Here is a 15,225-nt window from a genome sequence, read left to right as displayed (position 1 = left end):
CTCATAACTGTAGGTTACTTCTAGCGAGTTTAAAGTCAAGAAACAACAAAGAATTAATTAAAACAAGCGCAGGTGTTCATGTTGTGACGCTCCTATCTGTACTTACATTGACAGTTTGGTTATCCTGCACACTCTGAACCTGTCTCCATGCCTGCTAGCAGCCTGGCGAGCAAAGCATTCATCCTTCGTCCAGGTTCCTTGCGTTCATGTTATATCCTGTTCCTTCTTTCATATAAATACATTAGCACATAATATAGATTACTCCGAGACAAGGGATCAGTCCTTCCACTGCAAGTTCTGAGTCCCGCTAACATGCACACTGCCAGCCCAGCTTACACATCACTTCTCGCCAGCTAGCCAACAGCAACAGTAGGATGTAGCGGTTCGACTGCATGGTGGAGGGGACTAGGCAGAGGGGGAGTACGAGTTTCAAAAGGGCACTAGGAAGGAGTAGCCACAGCATGCAAGGCCATCTATCCAACTCCGAGAACACGTCAAGAATACAGGGGTATTAACCTTCTGTTCCATGAGGATTCCAACGTGAGGGGTGCTGTATCATGTGCGGACGAGGTTATTCCATCAAGGGCAGTAATGTTAAGACGTCGAAGGTATTTCACGGTTTCTTTAACACTTAAGTAAAAAAAAAAGTCTTGCATCGGTATTATGATGAAAATCTAATCTTCATTGGCATTTAAAGGATTTGATGTGACGATCTACGATATTTTTCTTCCCAAAACGAAACAAATGTTTGTGTTCGGTAGTTTACAGGAAAGAGTGGGGCAGCGGTAGCGAGGAACAGCATAAATTTAAATAATGGTGTCTTGTGTCGTAACTGAGATGCTCGACAACAAAATGGAATGAATGTGGAGTATAAAACACGGTATTTGTGAATACTAGGCCTATGTGGTAGTATTTTACCAACTTGTGTATTATTTGTGAAGTGCAATTACGCATACGTATGTATACTTACGAACCAAGCCTTCCGAGAATTAGTGAGTTGTGTAAATGTTAAATAATCATTACCACCTCTCGTAGAAAAAAGCTTCTTAAACTTTACTTTACTCGCTTTGTGAGATTTGAGGTTCTCTCGGCGGTGAGTATGGAGATGGCTGTCGTCTGTTGCGTCATATAGTCTGGTAGAAGTTTACCGACGTTCCAAGAGGTGTTTGATGCCTCAATTATCATTGTCCTGATGATGGAAGAAGCAAGCACCTCTGAAACGTCAGCAAACTTCCACCAGACTACACGGCGCTATATACAACCCAGAAGATGTATAAATTGTCTTCTTGCAAAGAACTTGCGTTGCTTTTATCGTTTCTTTAAATGTTGCTGTCATTTGTATTATTTTTGCCGAACTACGTCAATAGTAAACTTTAGTAGAAGGCTCTGTCTGCATTTTTAATTTGGTGACGCGGTCTGAGATCATAGTGAACCTTAATTTATTGGCCCACAATACAGTATATAGTCGAAGGAAAACATGATTACGAATTCTTACATTTCGCAGTGTGACATCTGCTGTAAATTACTTAGTTTCTTGAATCCGCTGTAAAGTGATCAAAATGCTTGAAATGATACTCGCTCTGTAGTTGCGTTGGTGTGGACAATGAGTTACCCAAGGAATGCAGCTGAATTTCAACGGACAAGTACCTAATCGCATGCTTAATATTAAAGTGCACGATCGTTTCATTGTCAGTTGAGTCTAACAAATATTTCTTTCATATATCTTCTATCCTACTTTCGACTTTGCAAATGACTTCGAACACTGACGAGGACAACCAAACATATTTATTAAGTGAGACTTTATTTTCTCACGTCAGCGATTATAAAAATTGCTGTCTTTTGGGTTGTTGAGCCGTGTAGGCTGGGAGGAGTTTGCCGACGTTTCAGAGGTGCTTGCTGCCTCCATAATCAGGGTGCGCCCTGAGACCGCAAGCACCACTGAAACGTCGGGTAAACTTCTCCCAGCCTACACGGCTCAACAACCCAAAAGACAGCTGTATTCAAACACATTTATAACGTCGCAGCATAGTTGGTTATCAGTCCTGTTTAATATTAGAGATGTTTTGATTTAGAATCTCTGTCCAAAAATTGGCTGTCCTTTCATAAGTTTCCTGAGATAAAATATAACGCAACGCCTTCCTCCCGAAAGTAAGGCTTTGAAAAATGAAGTTATTTCAGTGTTTCTCACACAGTCTGAGAAACACTGAAACATGTTGAATTATTTAATTTGCATTACTTAAATGTAGCCCATAATCTTCATTTAGTAATAACGCCCACACATTCTAAAGTAATTTTGACAATGATTTTCAATTAAAGTCTATTAACAGAAAATCACTCCTTTAAATATATGAACTTTATAAGTGAGATACAGCTTAAGATTAATAGTAATATTGGCGGTAAATTTGTCTCTGGTAAGAAACTCAGAAGTTTGGTTGTACTGGTATTCCTTAGAGGTGCTTCAAACTGTAAGTGTGAAAAGACGGGTAGTGACATTAGCTGAAGTGAACGTTCGAGTTATGTCATCGGATAGATGGTTTTCTGGTTTTACGTAGATCTATAATGTCAGACTCTTTACTTAAAAATGTAGTCTATCCTGGTGAACAAGGAAAATATGTTCAGTAGTTTATCAGTAATCTACATAAAATTTAATAATACCTTAACACTGTGAAGACAGTGGTATTTGTTCGCTGTAGTATGACTGTGTTGTGATTAACAAACAAATGGGTATTCAAGAACCTGTAGTCCACTGTTAGATGTTTATCAGTTATATCTTTGGATAATCTTCCATTAATTACATTAAATTATTTAGCTATGCTGTCATCAGCACAATAGAACCATGACAGTCAATAGTTACTCGCAAAATAAATTACAGTTGTATTAATTACGCGATCATTTACCAAGTAAAGAACGCATTTCTTCGTATTTCAAGCATCAGATGTTGTCCATGGCGCCAGTATGTATAAAGAAAAGTGAAGAAGAAAAAAAGGAAAACTCGTAATATATTGTCCTTCACTAAGGTAACCGGTTCTCGGGACGACGATGAAAGTATCTTTAATTAGAAGGAACTTCATAAACATTACAGTAAGAATATCCGGCCTCTTTAATGCTTCTAAGAACAAAGTTAGTTGAACTTGAATTCTAGATTCTGTTAGTTAATAGATACCTACTACCATAATCAGGTAGAGTAGTCCCCCAGTTAACGATAATAATAGGTTCCACAGAACCATCGTTAATTGAAATTATCATTAATCGAATATAGGATTATAGGGGTAGGAGAGAATTAATTTTCAGGGAGAGTGGAGATTGAGGTTTTATTAGAGGTGCTGGCTTCAGATATCGCTGGCTCATAAAATGTATCGCTGATTGGCTCAGGCCTGCTGACTCCATCAAGAAGCGCTCCGATTGGCCGAAATTGGAGGCCTTGTGATATCATGCACGTGTCGCTAATCGGAAATTTATCGCTAATACGTTAGAGTGGGGCCCTATGGGAGGGGATCGTTAATCGATGGCATCGTAAAATGCGAACCCGCTGCACTACTCTAATTTTGTTGTAAACCATCAGTTCAACATTAGTCCTTCAGGTGTTTCTTCGATAGATGCAATCTGCAGAAACACTGACGTCCTCAACAAAGACCGTCTGTCGCTTACTGATTTTTTTCTGTTGACATTTTATACACTTTCATTTAATTAATAAATAAACATTCTTTTATCCAGATTCTTTAGATGTTATTTTATCTACTTGGCCTCTGCATTTGTGTTATCTTTAGTTCTTATTGTACTCTGCCGTTCTATTTGTATTTTATTATATCTCGTCTCCTTTTATGCCTTCGTCAGGCTCATAAACAATGGAAATGTGTAATGCACTACGTACTTAAGTCTCCGTTAGTGTAAATAAAGAATTACTACACAGATAAAAATGAACGAACAAGTGGTTGCTCAGTTATTCTTTTTTCCACCTTAAAGAGAAAGATATCGCCTCCATCTTTACGGTGTAGCATCAAAACGTTGGTATTCAACCAAATGTAATTGGGAACCACCGGTTTACACTCAAGGAGTCCTCAAAAGTGCATATACTAACACGCTTTGCTGATGTGTCAGAGAAGTTGCCTACTACGGAAGGCGCTAACAATATAAACTGGATGAAACATCGGTTTTTAGACTAGCAGGGCGATTTCGCCCTGATGACGGCGGTAGTATGACCTCTGAAACGTCGGTAAACATCGACCAGACTACACAGCGCAACAACCCAGAAGACAGAAATCTTCATACTCACCGCTGTGAAAACCTCAAATCTTACAGAATATGCTTGCCTTACACAACATAACTTACGTCATATGACAGGACCTTGGATACCGACGCAGAGAGTCGTCACTCCTGTTGCCTTGTCGCCGGTTAGGGAATTCCACGTGATATTCAACGATACGTATCGAACGACCGGGCTTATTATTAGCTTTTGGGCAATAACAGTTGACATGAAATGCAAGAATTTGTTGAATTTCGCCGCTGTAACACTGTGGCACTCTGATATTAAACTTTACATCTTATAAATTACGAAACTGTTCTTTACGCGCTATGAAAAATTATTCCTTAACACATCCTCTTAGTTTTAGACATTTTCCTGGTTGTGAAAAGATCGGAAATTTCAAGTAAACTGTTTTCTCCCATCAGCAAATACTTGCGGAATTCAAAATTCCTCTTCAGAACCAATTGAAATGTTTAAAATTAAATGCCTCAAAATTATCAATAAACTTTATGCAGATTTTATTCTTGTTTTGTCAACTAACTATCCGACGATGATTGAGAGCCGTAAAAATATGCCAATGGCTTATACACATGAGAAACTTATATGTAGAATATAATATTGGACGTACATACAACGGAATAAATTTCTCTTGGCAACACAAAATTTCGAATTACAATCTCAGGTTACGACAACTTCCTGCCATTTACAATTTCGTGAGTAAATTTAGCTACTAATGAGCTGACAGAAACATTAAACTCAGATTTGTTGACTACTGTAATGAAAAGAGCTCCGAACTTGTCACCTTATATCAGGAAACTTTGGAAGTTTTCTTAGATAATTGAAGTTATCACAAGAACATTACCATGGGCGGGGAATTCATCGTCTTGTGGTACCCGACTTGGATCTAGACTATTATGACAGTTATTTTATGGTTCATTTTACCCATTCGATATCTCAAGCCTCAGCGATTCTGTTGACACGTCTCTGTCTGGACACTATTTATCCTTTTTTGTTTCGTTACGGTTAAGTTAGATTAGATTAGGTTAGATTAGACAAGGCAAAATTTCTTTGTCCCTCCAGACAAATTACTCTTAGTATTAATATAAGGCCATTACCACTTTGCGTTAAGTCTTTTCTTTTTCAACGTTAGAATGTAGCCTAATACACTCTTTTCATTCGATTTTGGATAAAATTCGCCAGTAGAGCGTCACTATATGACGTACGAATCGACCGACTTCAAAAATGTTATTTTAAAATGAAACCTTTCCTCCAGTCCACCGTAACGTTACGTGACCTGAATACATGATTTTCAATGCAGTTTCATTAAATTACCCAAATATTTTCCTGGACACTGAATATCAATGACTTGCATTTTTAGCCTTTCATAAGTGACGTGAATGTGTAAATTATAGCTTATACGTATTTTAGTCTTGTTAAACAATGTGGTATTTTTATTTCAAGTTTGCGCAAATGTTTAATCACAGTATCTCAGTGACACTTTCTTCAAAGCCTCAGATGTTTGGCTAATGAAGCATTCAGTATTGTTTTCCGCTTTCAACGATGGTCATGTAAGACACTTGATTATCATCACCTTTGCTTCTTAGTGTGTTCAGAGTCGATATTTGAACTGCGTCCTCTAATGAGAGGTTGCCTGTGAATGGTATGAAAGTAAACGGTCGTATACTGTTTTAAGGGGAGGCCAAGGTAAACTACGATTAGTGTATTGATAGCCGGACTACAGGACGAGAAGCGACATCAGGTTCTTCAGGGCACTAAGCAGCAATGCCATCAACTTAACAACTACATTCTTTGTATCTGTTTTACTGAGTTAAATTAGCCTAAAGGTATTAGCTATATTGTGTCTATCCAAAAAAAAATGTTATCTAATGGAACAATAAATTATATCTACGAAAAAATCGCTTCAACATTCTTCAGGGCAATCATTTAGATACGTACTTCAACTGTACAGTTCTTCAAAATAAATTGATCGAAATTACGGTAATTTCCCATCAACTATCTTCGTCTACTGCTTACGTGTCATGTGCAAAAAGTCTGGATCCATATAAACGTAATCAAGAAATTTAATGGTATTGTAAAATATAGATAAATTAAACCCATAAATCAGTTCTAAATTACACTGAAGTTTCATCGGTTTAAAATCCTGAGAATGTGTGCTGTAATAAGGAAAGAATGTTTAAGCCACTTAAACGGAATGCCATATAGATTGAGATTTCTATTTCATATACAGCGAAGCAACGCAGTACAAGTCTTGCAAATGATGATGCATATACTTTAATCATAGAATTGAAAACAAAAGTTTTATAAGCATGTTAAAAAAGTCATTTGGTAGTTTTAGTCTGTGTTGAGTTTCACTGTTTAAAAGAGTTGTAAAATTTTACAATTGATTAGACGGATGAAATGTTTATCCATGTCTTAAACTGAGCAATTTCTTTTATTTTTTGCCAATTTCTCAAAGAAAGAAAACTTACAAAAAATTATACCTGTTTAGTTTTAAGGAATTCTTGTCTTTGTTTCGTAATTTATTTAACATTAGCGTTTTGTTTTCGTGTAACTACGCATTCGATTAATACCAACAACTCATAATGGGTCTGTATTGTCTGTGTTCAAATGTGCGTCCGTTCCTATGACTATGTTACTTGTCTTTCAACTCCTGATATCTATTCCAAATTAATTTAATTTCATATGAGATACTTACATAAGAACATGTTAAGTCAACATCAACTATTTACTGATCGGCCAGTTAAAGCTGACACTTCACGCCTAAACCCAAATTATATACTCCATCTCCCTCTCTCATACATTAAAACTAACCGTACGCGTATATATCCTAAATTTAATTACCGATGTTAAATTTGACAAACGTATAGTCCCTGGTGCGGAAATGTAATAAATGTTTTGTGTTGCTTAAAAACATGTTTGGTGGATGTCTGTGGAACAACATTTAAAAATAGAGACAACAAATTATTAATACGTGAACTAATCCCATTGACGTAAACAAACGCATCACGCTACAAATACTTTCCGGATTACACTCGCGATTTCGTAAATGCGAGGATGTTCAAACAAAACAAGTAAAAACTAAGTGAAAGGTAAAGCAAGCAACACAACGAATCAGAAATACTGGATAGGAAGATACAAGGACGAAGGATGCTTTGTGTCATCGCATAAAATCCGAGAATGACTAGTAAAATGAACCAGCTCGTTTCTCAACAATTCGCAGCCATACGTTTTATGATGCAAGAAGCATTGACGAAATCTCTTAACCATGTTCACAATCATATTATGATGATCGTATGAGGTAAGAGTGAGGTCACATGTTAGCCTTAATTTCTTATAAGTAATATCACTGTTCCCTGTGCGTGAAGGACGTCGGGTTTTTGATAATCGCAGCTATTTCAAGATCACCTAAAAGTTTTTTGTTTTAGCGAAGGTGTACTAAAAGCTCACAGCAGTTCTTCGGGATTGTGTTCCTTACTGTCATAGAAATATAAGGATACTTTATGACGGCCATTCATTTACTGCAAAAAAGTGTGTGAACGAGGCTTGTTTCTTACCGACTATCGAAAAACTGTGGTTATCAAGAAGTTCATTATTTATTGTTTCTTACTTTCCAGTTACTCCTTTTGACTTCATTATATCCGTTTTGTGTTTAGGTTATTTGCTATTTGGATTTCTTATTCTTTCCATCATTGCTTTTTTGACATCTGTATAACTTTCTACCTTCTTAATCCCTTGTTTGTGAAAATTGTGTTCGCGTTTTATTCGTTTTTGGTTTATTTTTTATTTTAATTTGTGAATGTTTTATTGACAATATTTTACTTCCTTGGCATTTTCGGTCTTTTTTTATTTTGTAATTGTTTGTTTTATTTTTATGTTTTTGAATTTTTGTACATTATACATTTCTGATTTATTTTATTGTGCTATATTTATTCTATGTATTTAGGTGCTTTCTGTATGGGTGCAAATCTTGATATCTTGCGCTAAAGGAAGGGGTTTTCAAGATCATAATGATGAAATGAATATTTGAAACGAACAGACTGGAGGTAACTGTGAAATAATTTATAATTTTAAAGTATATAGAATGTGTGTTTTCTCTTTACTAAATATTATTAAGGTTATCAAATGAAGGGCATGTTGCACATAAGATAAAAGCACAATGGCTCTTAGTCAGAAAATCTGAATACGAAGAAAGAGCATCTGGGAGAGTAAGGCATAGATGGGAGTGGAACTTTCAAGAGACAGCGTCTGGGGTATATGTACTTGACTCATCTGGCTCAGAATAGACTCCAGTGGTGGTCTATTGTCAATACGGTAACACGCCTTCGTGTACCATAAAAGGTGGGAAAAGTATTTACGACCTGAGCAATTATTAGCTTCTCATGAAAGATTACGTTCCACAACGTTAGCTGTTTAGTGTTTTTGTGTGTCTGTCTCTTTGTTCAGAATAGGCAGTGGCTATTCAAAAGTCATCTAAGAAATTTCGTCTCCCTCAAGAAGAGTCAGAAATTTAAAAAATGCAATAAGAGTTCAAAAGTTATAACATCAAAAATATCAAGTAATAACAAGAAGTTGCATTCTTATATATTAAAGAAATCGAGACCAAGTTATACAATTTAAAATTAATTATATAAATAAAAACTTAAAAAGCAAATTTAATAAATCTAAGAAAATATAAAAACGTATTGCAGATTGCAGTTTTACTGACTGAGTCGCACTCCGATTGTCATCTGCAAAAGCCTGAATAGGATTTAGAAAATAGCTGTAGTCAGAAGGCGTAATGGCTATAATCGGTCGGTCTCTTGGGCAAGAATAACGAGAATGGGGGTTGGCATACGTTTTCATTCGTCTGATGAAATGTTTCGCTATCACGTACTAATTCTGGCCTTCCAATACATTTACACGTAATACCAATGACGATGGGTGATGGACGAATGTTAATTAAACCCTCGATGACGTCATAATTATAGATTCAGTCGTCTTGCAGAGAATACATCCTGTAATCACTGTAACGACAGTTCATGCAGGCATAAGACTATTTTCTTGACTTCATTTCCTGCTTTCCGAATCTATTTTTGGTTTTTTCTTGTTACCTTTATCTTCTCCCTTTCTCACTACTTTTCTGCGTCATTTCACAGGCGCCACGATTTAATGGTCCTTGGTCCCGTCTGCATGTGACGTTGGAAGCCCCAGTTCAGGCGTAAGAACGTAGCGTAGTTGCTAGCTCTTCTCTTGGACTGCAAACGTCGAAGCTTGCTATCGCAGGTTTGTGATGGTCAGAGATACACCAGCACTTCTAGCCGTGGTGTAATAACGGCAGGTGATCCATTCTCAAGCAGAGTTTTTGGCGATGTGCCTGTCAAACTGGAAAACACGCGAATGTCGGCCAATACTCTTTTAGGGGATTATAGGGATTATCAAACTACGACCCGACCATAGTTGTGAGTATTGCTGTTTTAACATTTTAGCATGAATTAACACATTTTATTCACTCGAAGTTGCATTTTTGGTTCTGTGCCAACAAGGAACAACAGAATTTCCTCAGCGTCCAGTTTTATCCGAAAAGTGTGGTCGGAGATGTTACGATATTTTATGTATTCTTGCGCCTTCAATTTAGATCATTAGCAACGTTTGGGTGCTGAGATCTTCAGAAATCTGCGTAGATTCACGTGAGGCAAATTCTGCATTGTCATAGTTCATGTACGAATTCTTCAAACCGTGTTGACTATCCAAATGTCTCCCAGAACATCTTTCTACATTTAAGCTATTACAGCGATTGCATGAGTATTTGCTGTTTCTTAAACAAATAACTGCAATTTTACTGCGAAAGCAAAAGCTTCCTTTTCAGCCACCATAGTTTCTCTGTGGCGTAGGATCTTGACACACATCGCTGTTAATTCTTGCGTTGAATTGTTAGAGGCACTGCCCATTTCTTGCTTATTTCCCGGTGCGCTGAAAATTCTGCTTCGAAACACTATAATAAACTAATTACCTAAAAGTTGCATGATTAAAAACCTTTCACTGTTACGTTATCAGAAATCACGGTCGAATGTTTAGCAGTGCCGCTTTGTATTAAGGAGATAACGGGTTCCAATCTCGGTACGTATATCGACTGTCATGGCCGAGGGTTCTGTGGTTTTACCCAGTCCATCCAGGAAAGTACTGAGATCGTTTGTTAAAACTGATCACAATTGTACACTTTTCAATTAAAATTTTACAGCCACCGTAACAATTATTATTCGATGCTATAATTGTGAACTGTGCAGATAAGAAAGCCTCATAACATGAGGGTTATTATGATCAGAATAAAATATTTCACCCTTTAAAAGAACATTGACAAGACCTCAAAACCAGATATTTTCTCAAGTATTGATATGGGAATTCAAGTGTTGAATTTGGCGTAATAATGTATATTTTTAATGGGAAAGTTATATTTTTAACAAATTAATTTAACCGGTGTCTCTCGCTATATAATAAAATCAATGTCTTGTACTGCAAATCGTAATGTTGATAGCAGGATATTTAAGAGGAATAAATTAACAACAGACTGGAGAAAACTGCACAGTCAGAAGCTCCGCGTGTTTCACTCTTCGTCAAATATTATTAGGATAATCAAATCAAGGAGAATGAGATGGGCAGGGCATACAGCGCGCATCAGGCAGTTGGGAAAGTCTGGAGAGAAGAAACAAATAGGAAGACCTGGGCGTATATTGGGGGATAATATTAAAATGGTTCTTAGAGTCGAAGGGTTTGGGAATGTAGATTGAATTCATCTGACTCAGAATAGAGATCGGAGGCGGGGTCATGTGAACACGGTAATGAATCTTTTGGTTCCAGAAAAGTCTGAGAATTTCTTGATTAGTTGAGCGTACCAATAGGTAGATCCTCAAGAAAGACGCTACTGCTGCGCCGTCCATTTCAGCGCCGGAAACCGTCTGGTCTGTCCAGCGGGTACTGAAACATGACATATAAAAGAGTTCTTCAATATTTTCATTTACTGGATTAGTTTACTTTCTAATTGTGTTCCGCTTCTCAGCTGGGCCAATCAAGCTCGTGTATGCTCCCAGTCCAGTCTTATAATTTGACCTTGTGGTCCAATTGCATCGTGACAGGAAGGTGGGGGACTGTTCGGTATAGAAAACTATTGGAAGTTTTATCACGTAACATATAATTTATTGCAGGGGGTGCAAAGTAGACCTACCTCCTTGTGGTGCACCCTGAGCAACGTCTCTGACGGCAAAGTGGTCTACAAGCTTGGCAAAAAAGGGCCAAAGATGAAATTCTATGTACCTGCCATTTGACATAAATAAATAAATAATTTATTGCAGTTGTTTAATTTGGTATATTTATGATTCATTGCATTTGCCTGAGTACATTTCTCGTTTTTTCCCTCTAAATAACTGCCAGTACCGAAAACATGTCTCCATTTCAGACTGATATTAAATTACTGAAAATGTTTAACATGGCATCTGTTTACTATATTTTTAAAGTATTAAGTCAATTTTGTTCAGATACACTTTTTCACTTGTAGGCAAAACCTTTCAAAATCTGGGCGCGCTCTATTGGATAGCGCACCAAACTGGGGCAAACACGAGAAAGTAATCCCATTCTGAACAAACACTATTTAGATATTTCAAGTTGAAATACAGTAGATTCCGGCTAATTAGGCCATCGGTTAATCTGGATAGCCGTTTATTTGGAACAAATCTTAAAGTACAAACCTTTTAAACTCTTTCGTATAATACCGGAATCCACTGTACTTAAAATGTGGCAGAAACATCCTGTAATATGCCTCGGGCTGCATAACGTGATACTGGTACCAAATACGGCCGCGTGTCGTCAAAACTGAGTTGGCCTTCCCGAGTCATTATTGGCCTTTACAAGTCTGAGCGCGTGTCTGTAAGTTTGAGATGTAATTAAGACCCTGAATGCGTCTTGTATGTCACCGAGAAGATTATCTCAGCAGCAGTGTGTGAACGTGCTTCGGTACTTCGAAACTTGTCTTAACTTTATTCTTTTCGTGGAAATCCCCAGTCCTTAGAGACGAATGATTGGATATAACCTTTAAACAGGCCACGATCTCCCTTTCTCTCATTCCAATGCATACATCGTAATCATCCCTAACACTGTGAACTTGGAGCTTGTCTAAATAATATTAAAGAATTCAGTCCGTACTGGAAAGAAAACGCAACACTTCATCGTAAGCATCTGCCCACTTCGTTCAACGTTGTGTAGAATCTGTACATTTGAAACGGCGGCAACAACATTCTTCGACAGGAATTCTTACCATGATTGCATCAGACATGAGGAAAAGAGTAGAATGCATTCATCGCTGAAGGCGGTTGACATTTCCAACGTTTAATATAACTTTTTTTTTGCAGGTTTCAATGTAATTAATTTTTTGACAAACAGGATATGTGTTAGGAGTGGGTTGCGTAACTTCTCGATAATCCTGTGTTCTGATATTTACTTAGTGATGGGGTTGGAAATAGAGATTAATTAAGATGAGCGGTCCACGACGTCACATTCTCGTCACAGTTGGTCTATTGCTTGGAATACATCAATTCGTTTGTACAGATTGAAATGACTGCTATGTCGACACTGCTTGTTGAAGTGAAACTCCATGATCACCGACGTACAAGTCACTGATTCGTACTTGGCTTGTGAAATGAGAGAAAAAAAGAGGAAAATAAATTGTTAGCGAATGACGAGGTGAAGGCGAGAGATGCGTGGAAGAGCCACGGGTAACCACACTGGTACGCGTATTACGTGTTCATGAAAACCTTCGAAGCTTGACCTTGTCTGTGGCCTTCAAATATTTCCTCAAAACAATGGCAGTTTGTGCGATCAGGCCTAACAAGCATCACATTCTGCCTCTCACAATCTCCGTCTTTCCAACTACTGAATTCTGCAGAGAATTAATATCACTTGCATTCAGATATTGGTTATATTTATCGAAACTTCATTTGGTTTGGGCGAAAGTAATTACTTCACGTCATTCGAAAAATCAGAGCCAAAAACTTTTTCTGAAAATTTCCCCATATGATTAAAAACCGTAAAAAACCAAACATCTAGGATACTGTCTTCTATGTCAGTGGTATTCAACCTGGGGTACGCGAATACATCTTAAGGGGTACGTGAAATTTAAAAAAATATATTATTTTATGATAAACACTGAATAATCAGTAATATAATTTATTTAATTTATTTTAGATGTAGATTATATACTATGTATAACTTGAATTATACACCAACAACTTTGGGGGTACAAAGTTGAAGAGAAATTTTATCTGGGGGTACGCGAACGAAAAAGGTTGAATACCACTGGTATACGTAGGTTGTAGCGTCATGTAGTTTGGTAGAGTTTACCGCCTTTTCAGAGGACCTTGTCGCATCATCTCTGACTACAACCAAGAAGACAGTCATCTTTATACTCAACGGCGTGAAAACATCAAACCCTACTCAAACAATCTATAGCATGCGTCTAGCAGAGGGTTGCAGGGATTTTTGTCTTTAATCTATCAGTCTATCCAGGCCGTCTCTAGGGTGTACTCAGACTCTAATACAAATGGATGCCGGATATAAAAATAAAGTAACGTGGAGCTATCATTCACCTTTGTTTAGTGCTGATGCTAAAACATTGAGAACTATATTATCCACTCCCCCGTACATTTCAAGAAGTGATGCTTGAGCATAGGAAAGACTGTGTCTCCTTTAATGTGTAATTGTGTAACTAAGTACTGAGATCATTAAAAAATATCGATGTTTCAACTCTGTATATGGTACCATAAAGAGAGATGTAAATACATTTTGATAGGTTACACAGATACACTTGTATATGCGTATGAACATTGTGTATGATTAGAGAAAAGTGGTGAAAAGATAATTACACTTTATGAAATTAGTTTTTGAGAATGTTGAAAGGTTGAGGTTATAAGACGAAAGAGCAAACTGAACGCACAGGAGAAAGAATAAGTACTTTCAGTTGAATAAGAGGACAGAAAATACGAAGAAGAATTGGACTGGCCGCATTCGAAAATGAAAGATCAAATTAATTAATGGGCTATTTATAGACGCTGTCAGTAACTCAGATTACAGATAGAACTTACAATGATGGGATGCTTTACGACCAGAGAATTGTGAAGAATGTGAAAGGAAGTCGTCGCGGCCTAATTTAAGGTATTTTCCCAGTATTTTCCTGGAGTGATTAAGGAAAATCACGTAAATAATGACAGAATAGCCTGTCTCCGGACCGAGATTGAAACCCCGGACCGCCCGAATACGAAACAGGATTGCTAGCTGCTGTAACTTCAGGTACGTTCACCCCAAAAGATGTATTTTAAGCTTTAGATAATATTAAAATATTATAAGTGATTAATGCCTTAACTATCGCCCGATTGCTGTAAATATGCATAAACATATCCGTAAGGGCCCCAAGTACAAAACACTGCTTATTTATAGACATTAACATATCAGATAATTATGACACTTTTCGTAAACACGGAGAGAAGAACTGATATATGACGGCCCACTTATAGTTGAAAGAATGTGGTATATCGGAAAGTAAATAATTGATTTCTTAACGTACGTAAATGTTGTGTTGTGGAAGTGAGGCTGTAGCTTTCTGTTCCGGTGGCAGGTGGTTCAAATCTCGACAACGTTACTGGCAGTTCTAAAGTTTTTTCGTGATTTTTCACATCTTGTTCAGATAAATTCCGCGACAGTATTTTGAAATGAGATACGATCGCCTCTTTCCGAATCCCTGTCTACTCATCAATTGTGGTTATTATCCTAGCACATTCCGCAGTTAAAAAACCGTCATTAAATAACCTACGAGCCGATGAAACAACATAGAACTGATGAAAATTAGTACTGGAGATGTGAAAGTCGACGTTACCCGATTTGAGTTCCCATAACCCAGTAGTAAAACGCATTAAAAATAAATAGAACAAGATAGGCTACAA

The 15,225-nt window shown here is 37.2% G+C and overlaps 2 protein-coding genes across 7 annotated transcripts in view; one reads left to right on the top strand and one right to left on the bottom strand.

The window, feature by feature from the left end:
- LOC110828234 (beta-1,3-galactosyltransferase 5) overlaps positions 1-379 on the bottom strand; it is a 32,831-nt gene extending 32,452 nt beyond the window's left edge. For all 5 annotated transcript variants that reach the window (XM_022060769.2, XM_022060771.2, XM_022060768.2 and 2 more), the window contains exon 1: positions 107-379. The gene's annotated coding sequence lies outside the window, so the exon portion shown is untranslated. The remainder of the gene's footprint in view (positions 1-106) is intronic.
- RhoGAPp190 (Rho GTPase-activating protein 190) overlaps positions 1-15,225 on the top strand; it is a 63,002-nt gene that overhangs the window by 28,788 nt on the left and 18,989 nt on the right. The window lies entirely within an intron of this gene.

The sequence above is a fragment of the Zootermopsis nevadensis genome, unplaced genomic scaffold (genome assembly GCF_977971745.1).
Source record: "Zootermopsis nevadensis isolate Lab colony 2312 unplaced genomic scaffold, Znev_1.0 Znev_ptg000025l, whole genome shotgun sequence".
NCBI lineage: Eukaryota > Metazoa > Arthropoda > Insecta > Blattodea > Termopsidae > Zootermopsis > Zootermopsis nevadensis.
This window is presented reverse-complemented; position numbering and strand designations above follow the sequence as displayed.